Genomic DNA, 5730 nt, shown 5'->3' with positions numbered 1-5730 from the left:
TGCAGCTTCCAAGCTGCGGGGCAGGTGAGGGGAGGAGGGAGAGAAAGGGAAAAGAAAGGGGAAGGGGAGGGGAGGGGAGAGAGAGAGAAATAGGAAAAGGAAGGGGAAAGGGAAGGAGAAAGAGGATATCTGAAGAACTCACCTTATCTCGGGGCCAAAGAGTCCCCTCCTGGTTTCCTAACCCAGGAAACCCCAATAAACCCTTTGGGAATCATGGATGTGGAGAATGACGTCTCACTATAATGCCTTCCAGTAGTGGGGGTGTATCTGGGAGGGCATGGCATGGTGTGACCTGCTGAGTCTGACGGGGACTTAAACACATGACAGTGGTGTCTTAGGGTTCAGAGGCCAAACATAGGCATGGAGAGATAAGGGCGAAGGACTAAGGGAGGCCTGGCAGGGGACATTTCTGACTCATTCACCCTGGGTGAGGGCCCAGCAAGCACATTCTTTCCTCTAAAGGAACCAACAGTTTACTGGTTCTCCATAGACCTGTCCTTCCTCTTTCACCCACTTCCTAAGGGAAATCCTCAGTCTCATTTGCCATAATCACTGGCTGTTTCACAAGCCACCTTCCATCTACTAAAAGGAGGAAAGAAGATGGAAAAACATGAACCAGCCTGACACATGGCACCTCCACATGGAGGGGTAGGGTTGGGGGACTCACCAGACAAATGATAACTCTGACCCATGATCCCAGGGTTCTTGAAAAAGTGAAATGGAAGGAACACCTGGCTGACTCAGAAGAGTACTCAACTCTTGATCTCAGTCAGGGTCATGAGTTTGAGCCCTATGTTAGGTCTAAAGATAATAAAAAATGAATGAACTTTTTAAAAATTAAGTATGTATAGGGTGCCTGAGTGGCTCAGTGGTTGAGTGTCTGTCTTCGGCTCTGGGCGTTACCCCTGGGTCCTGGGATAGAGTCCCACATCGAGTTCCCTGCGGGAAGCCTGCCTTTCCCTCTGCCTGTGTCTCTGCCTCTGTGTGTGTGTGTCTCTCATGAATAAAGAAGTAAAATTTTTAAAAATTTAAATTTAAAAAATGGAATGGAAAGATAACGTGGTGAGGAGGATGCAGACGTACCTATTACTGCTGAACTCTAGGCTTAGAAAAGGCTAAAATGCTCCATTGTAGGTGATGTCTATATTTAACCACAACCTAAAAACAAAACAAGACCCCCTGTCCTTGGCTCAGAGTAAGGGAGTTCCTGGGTCAGGTTGGAGGGGGTCCTGTTGTCCACAGTGTGGAAAACCAGGGTTCAGCAGGAATATTTTCTTCCTCTCCAGGTAGACAGACATGGTCACTGATGTCATCCCTATAAAGGCAAGGCAAGAAGGAAGAACTTCAGCATTTCAAAGTACCTTTTAGGGGCACCTGGGAGGCTCCGTCTGGTTAAGCATCTGACTCTTGCTTTCATCTGCCAGGAGGTGGCATTCTTGACTCACCTGGTAAAGCTGTGGGGAGCTGTAAGGAAGGTATCAGGCCAACATTTTCCAAGGGGCTTTATTGGCTCCAGAAAGTCTATCTGAGTTTCTTTGAGCTGTCTGATTCTATCTGAGTCTATGCATGTGTCTTAAGGATGAGATTCCAGGGGCATCTGCCCTGCTTAGTCAGTAGAGAGCTCAACTCTTGTCCTCAAGGTTGAGTTCGAGCCCTACGTTGGGAATAGAAAATACTTTAAAATTTGATTATTTTTTGTAACACCCAGCATTTAACAATTCAAATGTCAAGTGATGACACTGTACCAGGACATGTTACAACTTTAGGAATTACATTTAAGTTTTGGAACAGTGACAGCATTCACACAATTAATATAATCTAAGAGGGCTTATCATTATTTGTTTGACAATGCTTCTCATGTGATTTAACATAGCAGGTAAACTACATTAATTAGTCAAGAGATGCTATTTAGGGTTTTACTTTCTGGGAATCTGTTGACAATCAATGAATGAATGAAGGAACAAGCAAACAGCCAGCCAGCTGGCCAGCCAGCCAGCCAAACCAACCAACCAACCAACCAACCAACCAACCAACCAACCAACCAACATCTCAGAAGGTTTCAAGGCACATGCCTACAAAGGATCACAGATCATTACAAAATTGAAAACTTCAGCATCTGTTTCACCAAGGTGGCCCTAGGAGATTCTACAGGAGGTTATAGAGTTATCACCAAAATTTAGCTCCTTTATTTATTTTTATTTTTTTATTGGAGTTCGATTTCCCAACATATAGCATAACACCCAGTGCTCATCCCATCAAGTGCCTCACCCTCAATGCCCATCACCCAGTCACCCCATCCCCTCGCCCATGTCCCCTTCCACCACCCCTAGTTCGTTTCCCAGAGTTAGGAGTCTTTATGTTCTGTCTCCCTTTCTGATATTTCCCACACATTTCTTCACCTTTCCCTTATATTCCCTTTCACTATTATTTATATTCCCCAAATGAATGAGAACATATAATGTTTGTCCTTCTCTGATTGACTTACTTCACTCAGCATAATACCCTCCAGTTCCATCCACGTCGAAGTAAATGGTGGGTATTTGTCATTTCTAATGGCTGAGTAATATTCCATTGTATACATAGACCACGTCTTCTTTATCCATCATCTTTCGATGGGCACCGAGGTTCCTTCCACAGTTTGGCTATTGGGGACATTGCTGCTAGAAACATCGGGGTGCAGGTGTCTCTGCTTTTCACTGCATCTGTATCTTTGGGGTAAATCCCCAGTAGTGCGACTGCTGGGTCATAGGGTAGATCTATTTTTAACTCTTTGAGGAACCTCCACACAGCTTTCCAGAGTGGCTGCACCAGTTCAATTCCCACCAACAGTGCAAGAGGGTTCCCCTTTCTCCACATCCTCTCCAACACTCGTTGTTTCTTGTCTTGTTAATTTGCCCCATTCTCACTGGTGTGAGGTGGGATCTCATTGTGGTTTTGATTTGTATTTCCCTGATGGCCAGTGACCCGGAGCATTTTCTCATGTGCTTGTTGGCCATGTGTATGTCTTCTGTGGTGAAATTTCTGTTCATGTCTTTTGCCCATTTCAGGATTGGATTGTCTCTTTGCTGTTGAGTTTCATAAGTTCTTTATAGATCTTGGATACTAGCCCTCTATCTGATATGTCATTTGCAACTATCTTCTCCCATTCCGTAGGTTGTCTTTTAGTTGTGTGGACTGTTTCTTTTGCTGTGCAGAAGCTTTTTGTCTTGATTTAAGTCCCAATTGTTCATTTTTGCTTTGTCTCCCTTGCCTTCATAGATGTATCTTGCAAGAAGCTGCTGTGGCCAAGTTCAAAAAGGCTGTTTCCTGTGTTTTCCTCTAGGATTTTGATGGATCCTTGTCTCACATTTAGATCTTTCATCCATTTTGAGTTTATCTTTGAGTGTATGGTGTAAGAGAATGGCCTAGTTTCATTCTTCTGCACATGGCTGTCCAATTTTCCCAGCACCATTTATTGAAGAGACTGTCCTTTTTCCAGTGGATAGTCTTTCCTGCTTTGTCGACTGTTAGTTGACCATAGAGTTGAGGGCCCATTTCTGGGTTCTCTATTCTGTTCCATTGATCTATGTGTCTGTTTTTGTGCCAGTAGCACACTATATTGATGATCACAGCTTTGTAGTACAACTTGAGGTCTGGCATTGTGATGCCCCAGCTCTGGTTTTCTTTTTCAATATTCCCCTGGCTAGAAAGGAGAGAAAATGAGTGAAAATATCAGTGAGGGTGATAAAACATGAGAGACACCTAACTCTGGGAAATGAACAAGGGGTAGTGGAAGGGGAAGTGGGCTGGGGTTGGGATAACTGGGTGATGGGCACTGAGGGGGGCACTTGGCAGGATGAGCACTGGGTATTATGCTATATGTTGGCAAATTGAACTCCAATTTAAAAAATTTTTAAAAATTCCCCTGGCTATTCAGGGTCTTTTCTGGTTCCACACAAATCTTAAGATGATTTGTTCCAACTCTCTGAAGAAAGCCCATGTTACTTTGATAGGGATTGCATTAAATGTGTACATTGCCCTGGGTAGCATAGACATTTTCACAACATTCTTTCAATCCATGAGCATGAATATTTTTCCATCTCTTTGTGTCTTCCTCAATTCCTTTCAGAAGTGTTCTGTAGTTTATAGGGTATAGATCCTTTACTTCTTGGTTAGGTTTATTCTTAGGTATCTTGTGCCTTTGGGTGCAATTGTAAATGGGATTGAACCCTTAAAATCTATTTCTTCAGTCTCATTGTTAGTGTATAGAAATGCCACTGATTTCTGGGCATTGATTTTGTATCCTGCCGAATACAGGATACTCATACTGCTGAATTGCTGTATGAGTTCTAGCAATCTTGGGGTGGAATCATTTTGTTTTGTTTTGTTTTTTTAGATTTTATTTATTTATTCATGAGAGACAGAGAGAGAGGCAGAGACACAGCCAGAGGGAGAAGCAGGCTCCATTCAGGGAGCCTGACGTGGGACTCGATCCAGGGTCTCCAGGATCAGGCCCTGGATTGAAGGCGGCACTAAACCACTGAGCCACCCAGGCTCCCCAGGGTGGAGTCTTTTGTGTTTTTTATGTACAGTATCATGTTATCTGTAAAGAGGGAGAGTTTGACTTCTTTGCTAATTTGAATGCCTTTTATTTCTTTTTGTTGTCTGATTGAAATGTAGCCTCTTTAATATTGAGAAGTTTTCACTCTCTTACTTAGGTAAAGACTGGATAAAAAGGAATATAAAAACCTTGTTGCACACAAGCAGCCCCACTGCGGGCCAGTCCCACAGTGGGCCACACACCTAACCCATAGCTCTCAGGGGACACGAGGGTGACTCTGGCGTGACCACAGGCTTTGAGTCCGCCCAGACCCCCTCCGGGCAGCTCCTCCTGAGGGCCAGGAGGTGACCCTCCAGCCCACGGGGACATCTCATGCTCCGCGAGGCTGAGGGCAAATGGTGCCACGGACGGGTCTGGGCGCGTGGACGTGTGTCTTCTCCACGCGTGGGGCTGCCGGCAAGCCGTTTGCCACGTTTGCAGGTGCCGCGGGCTGGCAGATGTGGGGGCTGGGCCTGCGCCCGCCCCAGGCCTATGACACTGCCTCACCGGCCTCAGGCAACAGGTCAGGTCCGACTGAAATAAATGCAAAGTCTTCAGATTTGTTCCCAAAGAATGTCTGTCATGACAAATCCCAAATTAGGACGAAGGATGATGAAGTGAGCTTCACAGGGATCCCACTGAGCAACGTGGGGACGGCCAGGGCGTCAGCAAGAAAAAATGACTAGTTGACTCAGACACGTGTGGTCTGTCAAAATCCATGAGTCCCTAATAACTCCCAGGAGCAGGAAGGCGGTGGACGTGCCGGCGGGGGGACTCACCGTGTTCCAGCCCGGAGCCTCATCCTCCACACCCAGGCCCGCACCTGCCACCTGCTCTGAGCACCTTGCAGCACCGGGGCCGCGGGACGGTGGGGGCCGCTGCGCAGGGAGTTCTGTCTGCGGTCGCCCCCCAGCCCCAGGATGCAGGGCCTAACCCTAACCCTAACCCTAACCCTAACCCTAACCCTAACCCTAGGCTGTTTCTGCGACATACACCGGACGCACCCGCACTGAGTCCGCCACGCACGCGGCCCCCGGTGTCCCGCACGCTGCGGTCAGCGGCCCCCCCAGCGGCTCCGTGTTGCCTGCAGCTTCGGAGCTGGCGGCCGTGCTTTCTTCTCATCACCTGGGACGTGAGTCCTGCGCTCCTGA

General features: G+C 46.9%; 1 long non-coding RNA gene across 1 annotated transcript; it reads right to left on the bottom strand.

Annotated features, from left to right (window-relative positions):
* Positions 1-1089: 1089 nt before the first annotated feature.
* LOC111097553 lies at positions 1090-2543 on the bottom strand. Its single transcript, XR_005364092.1, has 3 exons — positions 2486-2543; positions 1446-1654; positions 1090-1315 (listed from the first exon to the last, which is right to left on the bottom strand). It is a non-coding gene; the product is annotated as an uncharacterized LOC111097553 (long non-coding RNA).
* Between the last annotated feature and the right edge of the window lie 3187 nt (positions 2544-5730).

This window comes from Canis lupus, chromosome 9 (assembly GCF_011100685.1).
Source record: "Canis lupus familiaris isolate Mischka breed German Shepherd chromosome 9, alternate assembly UU_Cfam_GSD_1.0, whole genome shotgun sequence".
Lineage (NCBI taxonomy): Eukaryota > Metazoa > Chordata > Mammalia > Carnivora > Canidae > Canis > Canis lupus.
Note: the sequence above shows the minus strand (reverse complement) of the source record. Positions and strands in the feature narration are given on the sequence as shown.